Source organism: Vulpes lagopus, chromosome 9, assembly GCF_018345385.1.
Source record: "Vulpes lagopus strain Blue_001 chromosome 9, ASM1834538v1, whole genome shotgun sequence".
NCBI lineage: Eukaryota > Metazoa > Chordata > Mammalia > Carnivora > Canidae > Vulpes > Vulpes lagopus.
Window position 1 is genome coordinate 67318934 of NC_054832.1, and position 15841 is coordinate 67334774.

General features: G+C 36.2%; 1 protein-coding gene across 3 annotated transcripts in view; it reads right to left on the reverse strand.

Annotated features, from left to right (window-relative positions):
* NKAIN3 (sodium/potassium transporting ATPase interacting 3) overlaps positions 1 to 15841 on the reverse strand; it is a 605524-nt gene that overhangs the window by 99980 nt on the left and 489703 nt on the right. The window lies entirely within an intron of this gene.

The following is a 15841-nucleotide window of genomic DNA, read 5'->3' on the forward strand; positions in this document are numbered from 1 at the left end:
ATGTCTAGCAGGGATTTATCTGAAGAAAATGAAAATGCTAATTCAAATAGGTATATGAATCCTTATGTTTATTGTAGTATTACTTACAATTGCCAAGATACGGAAACAACCATTGATAGATGAATGGATAAAGAAGTTTTGTTATATAAACTATGGAATATTGCTCAGCCATAAAAAAGAACAAAATCTTGCCATTTGTGACAACATGGATGGACGTTGAGGGCAAGTGAAATAAATCAGACAGAGAAAGACAATTACTGTATGATTTCACTTGTATGTGAAATCCCAAAACAAAGCAAATAAAACAAAATGAAACTCATAAATACAGAGAATAGATTGGTGGTTGCTAGAAGGGAGGGGGGTTGGAAGGTAGGCAAAATGTGTGAAGGGGGGTCAAGAGATACAATCTTTGAGTTATAACTCATATGGATGTAATGTATGGCATGGTGACTACAGTCAATAATATTTTATTACAAATTTGAAAGGTGCTAAGAAAGCATATCTTAAAAGTTCCCATCACAAGATAGTTATTTTTTGTAACTCTGTATGGTAACAGATTTTATCTAGACTTATGGTGGTGATCACTTCTGCAGTGTATACAAATGTTGAATCATGTTATACATCTGAGACTATTATAATGTGTATCAGTCATACTTTAACAAAAAATATTTTTAAAAATAATTCAAAGGAGTGAACTATTGGCCTACAGAACTTAAAAATAATGCTTCTGAGTTAAAATGAACAGAGAGGTCAGTAAAGCATGCTGATCATATTTTTGAGTACGGTTTTGTCCGCTATTGTAATAAATACTTAGTGTTATTAAGTAAGTTTAAATGAATAAAAGTTTCTTCACTTTATTTTTTTGGACTACATTTTTAAGTTCACACATATACCCACTTGTTAGAGATAAATAAACTCTTATTGCAAATATCTATTTTATTTATGCCCTTTAGGCTGCAAATAGCTCTAAAGTTCTTTTCAATGATCTATTGTTCTCTTAAGTTAGGAAATGAAACTAAAGTAATACAGATCTTTGAAGTGCAGTATCTATTTAGGCAATTCCTGCATGATGATTGGAGATGAACCACAGGGGGTTAGAATTGGTGGCACAGCAATGAGTGGGGAGGGAGAGACCTGAACTAGGAGCATGCATTTTGATATTGAGTGTAGCATTTATTATAAATCATCCTCAAGGATGTTATTGATATGGTATGTAAGGAATATATTTTTCATTGTTTTCTGAGGCATGGCTGCAGCTGTGTCCTTCATCTCCTATTCCAGACCTTTCTGTGACTGATGGCTCTGCTCGAAATGGACTGGCAGGCAGGGGCCATAAACTGGCGGTATGGCTACTTCACCCTCTGGGGTAGTACCAAGAAGTGACCAAGCTCACACTTTACAGCAATATGATTTCCAAACCTGTCTACATGTGAGGATTAGCTGGCCAGCTCTTCATAAGTAGCTCTCTGGATCTCATTTCACACCCATTTAAAGAAGATCTCCAGAGAGCGGGACTCAGGAATTTTTTAAAACATCTCTGGGTAAACCTGATGGTCAGCCTGTGGAGGGACCATCGTTTCACTCTGTTTAAGTGGTTCAAACAGAGGTATGTATCAAGAGAACATACATGTGTGTGCTTGCACAGACACACACAAGTCATTATGACTAATTAAACCACTGGTTCATTTAATCTTGTGGATTTTATCATGATAGTATCTGGGCACTTTTGGAGGCTGACTGGAGAGATTACAGAGATCATAAAAATATTCCCAGTTTCTCCATAATAGCTCAATTGGATATAAACATTGTATTATGGATTTTCCCCACCCTCTGTTGAATCTATAACAAGAGACACTTATGGTCTTTACCTGAACATATATCTAGTAACACAGAACCATATATGGTAGTTATAAGTAAAGTGACTTGAAGAGTTGATAAAGTTTGTCTATTATTGTTGGGAAAACTCTAATTCCTAATGTATTCTTCAATGTTTCCTTAAATTTGCTAACACTGAGGCCCATGAACTGTTTCATTCATTGGAGGACAGAGTGTAAGGCAGGGGATGGTATCTACCAACTTGGTTCTATGCTTAAATCTTTGTTTTGCCAGCTGGAGACCTTAGAAAGTCATAATCTCCTTTCTTGATCCCCTCCCCACATTTGGGTTCATCTCTACGTTCTCTGTGGGCTCTATATTCTATGATGATAACCATTCTTTCAGCCATTTCTGGTGTTGTTTTAGCCACTATCTTCCTGGTGTTTACCATTTAGGCAGGGTGACATGACTCCTCACGAAATGATAAGTGACATGCAGCATAGGAAGTAAGTGGGATTGTGTAGAGCAGCATTCTTCAAGGTCATAGGGTGGGTTGATGAGGGAAGGCTTGTGGTAGGTAGTTAGAACTGAGGGCTAGCAAGAAGAGGATTTAAATAGGCTAAAAAGAGTGGAGAGAGTATTCCAGGTCAAATGGGAAGCATGAAAGTTGGAATATATATGCACTGAACTCAAGCTTTCCATCCCCCAGAACAGACTGAATCTCCCATGAAGTAAAACCCCTTCTTCATTTCCAAAGGTCATTGCAGTGACCATTATGATAGTCTATTTATAGTTATTTGTAAGTAGTTTTTCCTGTGTTTTTCCCCCTTAGACCACAAGATCATTTTCCATTCACCTTTGTATTGCCTGGATCCAGCAGACATCTTATAGCCAATAGACTGAGTATCTAATATATATCTGTTACATTAAGGAATAGGGGAAACAATAAGAATTTGGAGGTAAGGCTGGTGTAGTGAATGTCATGGCACATCACTCAGGTCTCCCATTAGGACCCATCCCCCAACTGTTGGGAGTATTGATGGTTGTCTATTCAATCAGTTTCTGGAAATTGCTCTTAGCTGAAGTCAGGTCCTAAGTCTGTCTCACTATAGGTCAAGTTCCCTCCCCACAAAGGGTCCATATCCAATGACTGGTCAATGCAGGACAATAAAACCTAAGTCTCTCTCCCTCAAAGTGAACAATTTTGAAAGGCTGTCACGGTGCAGGGGCTCCCTGTGTGATTGGTTGATGTCTTTGTTGAGTCTGCATTGCAGTTCAATTCTCCCATCTGTTCAGCCCTGCTTCCTGCACTTCCTCCTGGTGTTCATCCTACGGGCACACTCCATTAAATTTCTGGTATGCAAATTTCCACCTCAGAGTCTGTCTCTCACAGAATTCAATCTAAGACAGCTGGTGTGGGAGTTTAATTTTGGATACTATATAGGATAAGGTTGGAACAACCCTGTTTTAAGCCCAAATGACACCATTATGAGAATTAGGAGTCACCCTTACTCATCTGTCAGAAAATTGTCCTAAATATACAAACCTACAGTGATTGTAAAGGTGGAAGGCTCTCAAATAATTGAGCGACACAATGAAAGATAGGTTTGTGCCAGATTATGAAAGGCTTTACTAATCAGTCTGTGGATTTTATCTTCTCAATACTACACTCCCATTTTGCTTGCATTCCAGGGCGTTACTAGCTTTTAATCCAAATTTAAGTAATGATTCTCTTCATAGTTGCTATATGTGAATTTACTATCAGCCTCCAATTCTGTAACATCCTTGAAATAAATCCTTGTTTCTCTGTTCAGTATTATATGCAGTTTACCTGTATTTAGCATTACAGTGTCAAGGGTGATATAATCTATGGTTTCTCATGTATTCATATATTTGTTCACTGGGAAACATCTTCAGCAGAAGGGGAAGTCTCCTAAATATGTCCCTGAGATTTCTCAGGTTAAACATTCATTACACAGTTAAGTTGAATACTTGGCAAGTATAATTTAACACCAGCACAGCAACCCCCTCCCAGCCATATCTGTGCAGAAAATGAGAGCTGAGAACCATTTCCCAAATTTTGTTCCAACGTAAGTCTTCCTAAATTCACCTAGATTAGTTAATTTAGGCATATGGGTATTCTACAATGTTTTGCTTATAGTGCTAAACCACAATCAGCTAGCAGGTATGTTACGGACAAGTCAGATTGTTAAAGTCAAATGCTTTAAAGATTCATTAGCATAGAACTTACCTCATATTCATGCTTTCATTGAAAGCATTTCATTGAAACACTCTTGTCATACTAAACAATCTTTCAACTGCTTTCTTTTTCTGTATTTTTATCGACGGAATTTTCCTTTCATGGCCATTTACTCAGAATCCTTCAAATATTTCGTCCCATTCCAGTGATAGGAAATAAATTATGCCCTACCATCAAGAGATAAAATCAGTAATAGAACAACCACTATAGATCAGCTGGTACCTTTTTCTTTTGACAATATGCTTCATTTTGATAACAGAAGGATTTGGCCACCTTGCTCAACCCAATTTAAACTTCACACAGGGTCATCAACTAGTAATGAGAAACTGGATTTTCACAGTTGCATCCTAGAGAGAATTTTTTTTCCAGCCCTAATCTGTAGCTTTGGTCATCAGCCTCTGTATATTGGCTTTTTGATAGCCAGGCTATAGATGCATTGCATCATAAAGTACAGTCCTGGTGGGTTTCCTTTTCTAATGTGCAGTAAATAAGAAGTTCATCATTATCTTAACTTTCCCTTTTGAACAACATGAATGCAAAAACTTGGCATAGTGGATTAGTTATGAATCTCCCACCGACTGTGTTCTCCAAATGAGATGAATATAGAATCTCAAAGAAGGATATTTTTGGTAAGCGCATGCATTATTTATAATCTCAGCTAATATTTAAATTTATGTGCTGAAGATGTGGGTTAGAACATATAGGTGTGTGTCCTTCACTTTAAAATATAATTTAGAAATTCAAGACTGCTTCAGAAATAATGACATGTTTCAAAATGTGATAGGAAGCAATATTATCTCCCCCAATTCTATTTCTTGCTCAAAAAGTCCTCTTTATTCTTACAATGATGGATAACAGCAGCCAGTAATCAAGGGCTCTTTCTCCTTCTGAGATTGCAATCTTTCTGGACAGAAACTTTTTCTAGTGATGAGAAAGACGTTTAAGTGTTTGAGTAGCAAAGCTGAACTTGGGTAGAAGAACAAGACTTCAATCTAGTGAAAGTAAAAGAAAAATAAACAAAAGAGAAAATGAAATCCACCATTGTCCTGTCTCTCTCATGTGAAGCATGAAATTTGCGACAAGATTATCACCTGTTTGGCAGTTAGATATTTGAGAGTTGACTCTGCCGGTAAAAAAATAAAGGAAACATTTACTATCAATAAAGAGGGGAAAGATTCTACTGGGCAATAACTGGTATAATTCTTAGCTCAACTATCATTTTATAGAAGCCAAAAAAGCTCAAACTCTGTAGCTCGTTATTACAAAAGATAATTTGGGCTTTGATTTTGCAGGTGTCTCGGGGTAAAATGCAATCAGCATTAATTAAAGTACTCCTGCTTATAATTATGCCTCTGATAGGTTCAGGAGAACAAAAACTACCATAAAACGAATGTGGCAAAAAATAACTAAAAATAAGGGCTCTGTAGACTCAGATCCCTTCAAATCATTTAGCTAAATAAGCACATTCATGTTTATGTTTGTTTTCAGCATTTCTTCTTCATGGATTGTTACAGCTCCCTAATAGAGGATTCTTCCGTAATCAAGCCTTTCCTCATCTCACCGATCCCATGAAGCTTTTTGGAAATTGGCAACCTTTTCCTACTGCTCTCCTCTTCACCTCTGCCTGTTGCTTTTTAACCTGCAGCCCCTTCATTCCCACATTTTTCATGTGGGTTCATCAGGGTTCTGCCTTTGATCTTGTCTTGTTCTGTGTGTTTCCCTGGGCATACTTTCTACTTCAACAAAGGAGAACTAACATCTAGTCCTAAGCTGTCATCCTCAGCTTTGCTTGGATGTCCCATAGACCTTCAACGTGAACATGTCTAATACCATATTCACATCCTCCCTCCCCAGACCTGCTCTAAGTTCCGTATTCCAACCTCGGCTGGTGTCATTACTGAACCATTCTTCCTCCTCTCTCTTCTTCCACTGAGTTTCCGAATCTTAATTAAATCTCCTCTAAAATAAAATAAAATAAAATAAAATAAAATAAAATAAAATAAAATAAAATAAAATCTGTCTCCAACAAAGCATTTGCTTCCATTCCTAATGCCCTGGCGTAGTTCTGGCTCTCATCATCTCTTGTCTGGACCATTTCAGAAGTTTCCTCTTTTTGATGTTTCTGTTGCCTGATCATTTTCCCCTATTGCACACTCCACATTACTGTCTGAGGTACTTACAAAACCAATGCAACTCTGTTATTCCCCTATTTCAAACCCACATTCATCCTCTTTTGCTTATATGATTAAATACAAATTTATCAGTTAGGAAAAATTTGTTAGTTAGCAAATGCCCAATACTATTTTCCTTGCCTGGAATGACTTTACCTTTTTTCCTTCATCTAGCAGGGCTTTTTTGTTTGTTTTTATTTGTTTGTTTTTTAAGAGGGGGCCAGGGAGCAGCAGAGGTGAGAGAGAATTCTACCTAGAGAGAATTTTAAGCAGGCTCCATACCAAGTGTGCAGCCTGACGTGAGGCTTGATTCCACGACCTTGAGATCACAACCTGAGCTGAAATCAAGAGTCAGACATTTAACCAAGCCACCCAGGGGCCTCATCATCTAGCAGCTTTTAAAAATAAAATTTGTGGGGACGCCTGGGTGGCTCAGTGGTTGAGCATCTGCCTTTGGCTCAGGGAATGATTGTGGGATCGAGTCCTGCATCGGACTTCTTGCATGGAGCCTGCTTTTCCCTCTGCCTATGTCTCTGCTCTCTCTATCTGTGTCTCTCATGAATAAATAAAACTTAAAAAAGAATAAAAATAAAACTTGTTTAATGAGACTATTTGAGGTTTATTTTTAAAATTATTTTTCTTTTTGCAAACCTTTGGGTACAAAGTTTTAAAATCCTATCAGCTTATTCTTAGAGTCAAAAGTATGGGCTTACAATTTCAGAGCTGATAAAAAAATCATTTATAAGTCCAATAGCAATGAAGACAAAGAGATCTTTCCCCTAGTATTTTTCTCTGAAAAAAAAAAAAAAGTCATCTTCATCCAATCCACAGAGGAAATACAAATAGCTCCAATAAATCCTTCTTCTCCCTGATGCCATGGTTGATATGTATTTGGAACACAAGAGACCGTGACCCAGAAAAAAATATTACTACTGTGACTGAAAAATTAATCAATGCTATGATTCAGGATAAATTAAAATGAAGATGAGGTGTTAAATGTTCTGAAGCTGTTATGTAAAATGTTGATGATTAAGGTACATATTTTACTTTTTATTATGGAAATTTCCCAAACACAGCAGTAGCATAAGGAGAATAGTATAAATGAATTTCCATTCACAGATCAACTAACGTCAACAGTTGGTAACTTTGTCAGTCTTGTGTCATCTATCATTCACAATTTTATTTTGTGGAATATTTTAAGGTAAATTGCCATCATTATTACCTTTTATTTGTGAACGCTTCAGTTTGTAACTCTGACATAAAGTGTTATTATAAACAATAACAAATTATTATATTACCTAAAAAATTAGTAATAATTCCTTAAGTACCATTATTATTAATATATTTTTATTTATATCAATTTATTATTAAACATTATTAACAATTCCTTGCTGTCTCATCTAATCTATTTTCATATTTCATATTATACTTGGCTGGTATGTTTTTTTAAGATTTATTTATTTATTCATGAGAGACAGAGGCAGAAGGAGAAGCAGGCTCTTTGCAGGAGCCCAATGTGGGACTTGATCCCAGGTCCTGGGATAACTACCTGACCCAAAGGCAGCCGCCCAACCACTGAGCCACACAGGCATCCCTCTTCTTCTTCTTTTTTTTTTTTAAGTAGGCTCCACACCCAGTGTGGAGTTTCATGTGGAGCTTGAACTCACAACCTGAGATCAGGCCCTGGGCTGACATCAAAAGTCAGCTGCTTAACTGACTGAGATGCCCCCCACATTAGTATGTTTCTTCAGCATTTTAACCTATAACAATTCATCCAATTCCCTTTTTGTTTATATCACTTATTTGTTGAAGTGTTAGGCCATTTATCCCATAGAATTTGTCATGTTCTGAAAAATCTCTACTTATTCTTTAAGAGTGAACTCATATGTTTGCTCTGGGGTGCTGTCACTGACTCCCAAAGACAAATTTTCCAACCCCTGAGTTCCTGTAGCACTAAGTGCATGGAGTTGCCAGGTTGTTGTACATTTGTTTACGTCTTTCTTTCCCAATAGATTAGAAAGCCCTTGAACACAGGAACATTATTTTATTCATCTTTGCATTTCCAGGGCTTAAAGTCAAACATGACACACAAATGGTGCTTCATAACTTTTTGCTATGTGAATGAGGAAATGAATAAAGATAAAAGACAGGTCATACTTGAAGAAAAAACTTGGCATAGGAATACCATCATTAGTAAAGGAAATAAGGTAAAATTTAGTTCATACTATCCATTCTTTGTAGAGTGTATCATTTGTTTCTTCCCCAAACTGCCTTATTCTTACATGAAAATGATAAAAACCAATCTACCATTTGTATGACTATATTATAATCTTAGGAGGGTTTTTTGTTTTGTTTTGTTTTTACTTCTTATTTTGAAATAATTATAGTCCTATTCTTATTTTGAAATAATTATAGTCCTATAGGAAAATGCAAAAATAGTATATTGAGTCCAAGGAACTCTACATCCAGTTCCCTTTACCCCCACTGTGACATCATCTATAACTACTGTAAATATCAACGTAAGAAACATTGTTAATTATTACAGACCATATTCAGTTTTCCCCAGTTTTCTCATGAACTTATCATGTTGGTTGTGTGTGTGTGTGTGTGTGTGTGTGTGTGTGTGTGTGTGTGTAACTATGTAATTTTATAGAATTCTAGTTTTGATGAAAAATTTACTTCCAAGCTGATAATGGTCTAAATCATAAAGTCACACAGAAAAAACAGTATTAGTTCTAGTAATGATTTTGGTGCAATCGGTGCAGTTCAAATTCTGGTATACCTCTTCTGTTTTAAGTATTTAACAATAAAATATAAAAAGAGAGAATAAAAAAGAGATAGTTATGGGTTCCAAAGATGAGTTAAGTACATGCAAAATCAGTAATTGGAAAGAAACAACAAAGATGAATGAAGATGAAACCTTAGGCCTCCTAGTCTCTGGTGTGGGAGCAAGCACTAGTTGTAAATAAGGACTTTTCGCAAACTACCAAGGGCAGGCTCAGTAAGATTTCCCCCTTTTACATGTGAAACTAGGGTATGACTGAGGACTTGCTGCCTGAAAATGTGGCTTACCAGGAAGCTCCCAGATGCTCTGGGAGGTGAGAAAACAAACACTCATCTTCATAATAAAAACTAACTAAGCTGCTTGTTGCTCAGTGTCTTGATCTGTAATATCCTCAGCATCAGAGAGGAAGAGTGCTGAAATTCACTCTAAGATCTGATCTTCAACTGAATGCCTAGGGTCAGGGATGGAGGTAGGGACAAGGAGTTGCTGACTGAAGACCAGACCTGGGGCAATCTAAGAGAAGAAAGAGACAAAAATAAAAACTTCCCACTCAAAATGAATTTACCAATGAAAATTCTAGAATATACGGATATATTCATATGAGAAAGATGGACAACAAAACAATTGGAACATGATTTTATTTCAGATTCATAAAAAACTATGAGCCTAACAAACGCTTTAAACCATGTACATTTAAGAGACTCAAAAGGTAATTAAAAAAACATCCACTGAGGGGCGCCTGAGTGGCTCAGTTAAGCATCTGCCTTCAGCTCAGGTACTGATCCTGGGGCCCTGGGATCCAGCCCCATTCCGGAAGTCCCTGCTCAGCTCCCTCTACCCCTGCCCCTCACTCCACTAGTGCTCTCTTTCTCTAATTCTCTCTCTTTCTAAATAAATAAATAAATAAATAAATAAATCCTTAAAAAATTCCATTGAAAAAGAAGAAAAATTTATAAAAAATAATCATGCAGAGATAAAGGAAGAATAGTTAGATTAGGGGAAAAAACCCAAAGATTAAAAATTGTTTTTAAGGGGCAGCCCGGGTGGTTCAGAGGTTTAGCGCCGCCTTCAGCTCAGGCTGTGGTCCTGGAGACCGGGGATCGAGTCCCACATCCGGCTGCCTGCATGGAGCCTGCTTCTCCCTCTGCCTGTGAATCTACCTCTCTCTCTCTCCCTCTATGTCTCTAATGAATAAATAAATAAAATCTTAAAGAAATTCTTTTTAAAACCCAGCCATTGAAATAATTTTTAATAAATGAGATCGTTTCTACATTGGAAGAAGGGAAAAGAAAAGGAAATAAGGAGAAAGGAAGAGAAAGAGAGACATAAGACACTTATAGGATAGAACAAAGGCTCCAAAAAACATCTGGTTCCGGTTCTAGAAAAGGAGATTATAGAGTGAATAAGAATAAGTCATATTTGAAGAGATAATGGGAATATTTATAGAACTGAAGAAAAATGAGTTGTCATATCAAAATTCTACTCTAAGTATTGATCAAAGTAAATAAAAATAAATCCAGACCTAGAGAAGCTGTAGATAAAGTATCTTAACAGCTATCAGAGGGAAAATGAAAAATTACCTATAAAGTAATTAGACTTATAACAGATCTCTTATTGCCAAATATTGATACCAGAGCCAGTGAAAAATAGCTGAAAACTATTAGGAAAAAACTTTAAGACCAGAATCTTTAAAACTTTATATTTAAATATTTCAAACATATCCAAAATTAGTCGATCTAAAATTGTGTATTCAGGTAAACAAACATATGAGTGAGTACAAAGAAAAATGTTTTTGAACATAGAAGGACTAAGGAAATTCACCATCCAAGACCCTCACCTCATAAACAAAACAACTCCTAAAGGCAGTGCTTCAGCAAAAAGAAAAATGAACTCCGAGAGAAGATGTAAGTTTTAAGGAAAGGTGATAAACACAGAGATTAATAATTTTAATCAACTATTAATATTGTAGAATAAGACGAACCAAGAGGTGCCTGGGACGCCAGGGTGGCTCAGTCGGTTAAGTATCAGATGGACTCTTGTCACCAGCTCAGGATTGTGAGATGGAGCTCCACATCTTGCTCCTATTGGGCATAGCGACTGCTTAAGATTCTTTCCCTCTCCCCTGCACCACAATCGTGCATACACAAGGCTTGCTTGTTCGCTCACTCTCAAAATACAAAAACAAAAACAAAAAACCAAAACTTGTGAGTATACTTGGAACAGGTAAAACAAAAACTCTAGGAATAATAACAAGATGGAGGATACTCATTGTGTGGTTAAAGTTGTGGCATGGTCTTGTCATAAAGGAGGGGAATGCATATAATGGATAAATTCAGACCATATATCCCATACTGGTTAAAAATACATATTTGACATATATGTTAAAATTTGAGGGTAATAAAAGGCGATGTAGACTGGAAAGGAAAAAAAACCTGTTCCTTTTTGTATGTTACATAATTGTACATACTAAAAATGAACATGTGGAAATCAAAATTTGAAAACATAATACATTTATTCCAAAGAAAATTAAATACTTAGGTATAAACCTAATAAGACGTGCACAGGGATCTGTATGCTGCAAATTACAAAATGTTGAGGAAAGAAATCAATGCAGCTCTAAATAAGTGACAAGAAAAATTATATTCAATCAGACATGCCATTGGAGGACTCAACAAAGAAAGATATTTCTCCCCAAACTGATCTATAGATTTCATGTTATTCCTACCAGGATCCTACCAATGATTCTGCAAACATAGACAAACCTATTCTAGAAATTATATAGAAATGTGCAGGCCCCCAAATAGGTAAAATAATCTTGAAAAAGAATAAGGTGGGAGGAATCACTCTACTGTATAGCAAGTTCTTCTATGTAGCTATAATAATCAAGATAGTGTGGTACTGATGAAGAGATTGATATATAGATTAGTGGAACAGGATAGAAAATCCAGAAAAAGAGTCACACAAATATGCCAAACTGATATTTCACAAAGATGCTGAAGCAGTTCAATAGAGGGAGATAGCTTTGGATAAGAGGTGCTGAGGCTACGGGACATGGGCAAAATGGGCTACCTTATACAAAAATTAACTCAACATGGATTATGGACTCTAATGTAAAATACAAAACTATGAAACTTTTTGAAAAAATGTACAGGAAAAAGTCTTTGGAGCCTATGGCTAGGCAAAAACTTAGACTTGACACCAACTATATGATCCATAAAAAGAAAGATTGATAAATTGGACTTCGTGAACATTAAAAGGCTCTGCTCCATGAAAGACCCTGTTAAGAGGACAAAACTATAATGTTCCAGACTGGGAGAAAATATTTGTAAACCATATAGTCAACAAAGAAGCAGCAACCAGAATATATGAAGAATTGTCAAAATCCAACCATAAAAAAGGCAAAAAATCCAATTAAAAATGGGCAAAAGACATGAACACTTTACTGAAGAAGATATATGGAAAGCAAATATGCACCTGCAAAATTATTCAACATCATTAGTTATTATAAAAGGCATGCAAAATAAAAATCACAATGACATCCCATCACGTAAGAATGGCTAAAATAAAAATGATGACAAAAAAATGATGACAACTCTAAATGTTGGTAAGGATATAGAGAAACTAGATCACATATGCATTGTTGGTGGGAGTGTACAATGACACAGCCACTCTGTAGGGTAGTTCCATTTAAAACTATGTATGAAACTACTCTACCACCTCACAATTATACCCTTGAGTATTTATCTCAGAGAAATGAAAACTTACGTTTATACAAAAACCTGTACATAAATGTTTATAACAGCATTATTTGTAATAGTCCCAAACTGCAAACAATTCAGATGTCTTTCATAGGCAAGTGGTTAAAAAAACAGTGGTATGCCCTTATCAAGAATGCCAGTAAAAAAGAATAATTGTTATATGCAAGCACTTGGGTGATGAATCTACAGAGAATTATATACTGTGAAAAAGAGCCGATCCCAAACCTTTACATACTGGATGAGTCCATTTACATAACATTTTCGGAATGACAATATAGAAATGGAGAAAGATTAGTGATTGCTAGAGATCAGGGATGAAGTGGAAGAGAGAGGTAGGAGAAGGGGAAAAGGGTGTGGGTTATAATAGAGTCCTTGTGATGGAATTGTTCTGTATCTTGACTCTAACAAGTTCAATACCCTGGTTAATACCCTGGTTGTGATATATTGTATTATAGTTTTGCAGGATATAGCTACGACTAGGGAAACCAGGTAAAGATACACAGGCTCTCTCTTCATAATTTCTTAAAATTGCATATAAGTCTATTCTTTTTTTTAAAGTTTTCCAAAGTACAGTAAATATTCATTTTTCTTTTTTTAAATTTTTATTTATGTATGATAGTCACACACACACACACACAGAGAGAGAGAGAGAGGCAGAGACATAGGCAGAGGGAGAAGCAGGCTCCATGCCCCGGGAGCCCTACGTGGGATTCAATCCCAGGTCTCCAGGATCGCAACCTGGGCCAAAGGCAGGGGCCAAACCGCTGCGCCACCCAGGGATCCCCTATAAGTCTATTCTTAAATCAAAAGTTTAGTTAAAAAAAGTAAAAACAAAAAAACAAAAAAACAAAAAAACAAAAAAAACACCTAAGGGTAATCTTTAATGGAAGAAAATATTTGTGCAGTTTCCAAGGGAGCAGCAAATACATACCTGCATACATATATTCATATGTGCACACATATGTAAGACCAAAAATATTTGAAACTATCAATTTTACTGAAGTCAGGAGAGGAGAAAAAAGAAAGCAAAAATGAGTATCTACCTACCTACTTACATACATATATATCTATATGCATACACATGTCCTATGGTGAATAAAATCATAAAATAGAAAGATCAAAGTTTGTCCAATAAATAAGAATGTATTGAGCTCACATATTAAAAGACAGATATCTCCATCAGGTTTTACATTTTATAAATGAGAAAACTGAAGCCCACAGAGCCTAAATGACTTGTGGATATTCTCAAAGCAAATTGGATACAGGGACCAGAGTGAAACCCAGGCCCCCTAATTCCATGCTCACATACTATAAATAATAAAAAAAATTTACCCCAGAAATGACCAACTCCACCAAATATATCCCATTAGACTTGCTGGCGTGCCTTGTGATATCCTCAAATCATAAAAGAAGCAGAATGTGCCTGAAAACTGAATTACATTTTTCTCCAGAGTGAAGACTCTTCTGTATTTCAAAGGTCATTTATTTTTCAATTTTGCCATTTTTCAATTTCTCAACATGTGGCTCAGGGAACCTACACTGAATCTAAAACTTGTGAGCATGATTACTCAAGCAAGCAGCTGAGTTCCTGCCTTTTAGCTCTCAAAAACAGATTTGCTTCCCCAGCCCTAAGGGCCAGGTCGGGTGTTTTTGATCCTTGAGCTTAGGGGGGTGACTTCCACCTTGGACCCCGTGAGGAAGACAAAATCATAAATTGTGGGATCTTTAAATGAGAGCGACCAAGGCCTCTGTATCTTAATTCATATTATTCTATTTCCTTTCATTGTCATAAAAATAAATACGGGGAAAAAAGTAATATTATCAATTCTAGAGGCAACTAGACTGGTTTTGAATTAGAAGAACTATGTTTGCATTCATCATTTCTTAGCTGTGTGATCAAGAGTAAATTATTTGCCCACGCAGACTTTGGTTTCTTCATCTATAAAACGTATAGCTATTAAAATGTCCTGATTGTGAGCCACAGTGAGATGAGAAAGCCTCTGGTTTTCAACAGGCATTTAAATTTGAACTAAAAAGAATTTGATTTATTTTGAAAAGACTTAAATGTAGGCGTGGTGGAACTATTTAATTAGTCTAAAATTCTTTTCCTGTGAAAATCTCAAGTCAAGTATTTTCTTCACATACATGTGTTTCTGGGAATGCTTACCCAATAAGTGTGATTAATAACTTCAGACAGTTACAGTAGAGGCCAGAAGACAAAGTGCTGAGGGTAACAGTTGTCGACCTGAACTAAGTATCCAGCCAAACCACTGAATAGAATAAAGCCGAGATAAAGACACTCAGATCAACAAAGCCAGAGTTGACTACTAATGATACTTCCAGAAGGGGGTGATTGAAGCCAGCATAGGGAGTGGTATGTGAGAGGCCACACTGACCAAAGAAATGGGTAAGCATGTGGAAACACCAAAATGAACAGTTGTTATAAAAATATAAGATACTAAGTTGTGGTCATTATAAGTAAGGCGAACCTAAAATACTAGACCAAATGAGAGGAGGATGATAGGAATCAAACTGTAAAGGACTTTATGTCCTTTGTGTGTTCAAAAGGAAGACAAAATTATAAGTTGCTTAGATTTTTACATATCAAGTAGGCAGGTAATACTTTAAGGGTAAACATGGAAAGATCTGGAAATAGATATACTACAGTTATAACTAGCAGAAGAGAAATGAAGAGGATAAAGGATATTGATGAATCTCATGGAAAGCAGGAGAGAAGATAAGAAGCAAGGAAAAAGCATGGTAAGCAGGACACAAAACAAGCAATTAAAAAAATATAATCTACATGTAAGTAATTTCATATCCATTAGTTAGATAAGAACATGAGGGGTAGGATACTTATCAACTTTAGGGTAATGGCTATTTCTGAGGAAGCTGATGCAAAGGTGCTTAAGTGATGATATCAGTAAAGTATTATCTGGACTTCCTGTGGTGACGACTTTGTAATGTATAAATTATTGAATCACTATGTTGTGTACCCGAAACTAATGCAATATTGTTTGTATGTCCATTATTCTCCAATAAAAAACATGTG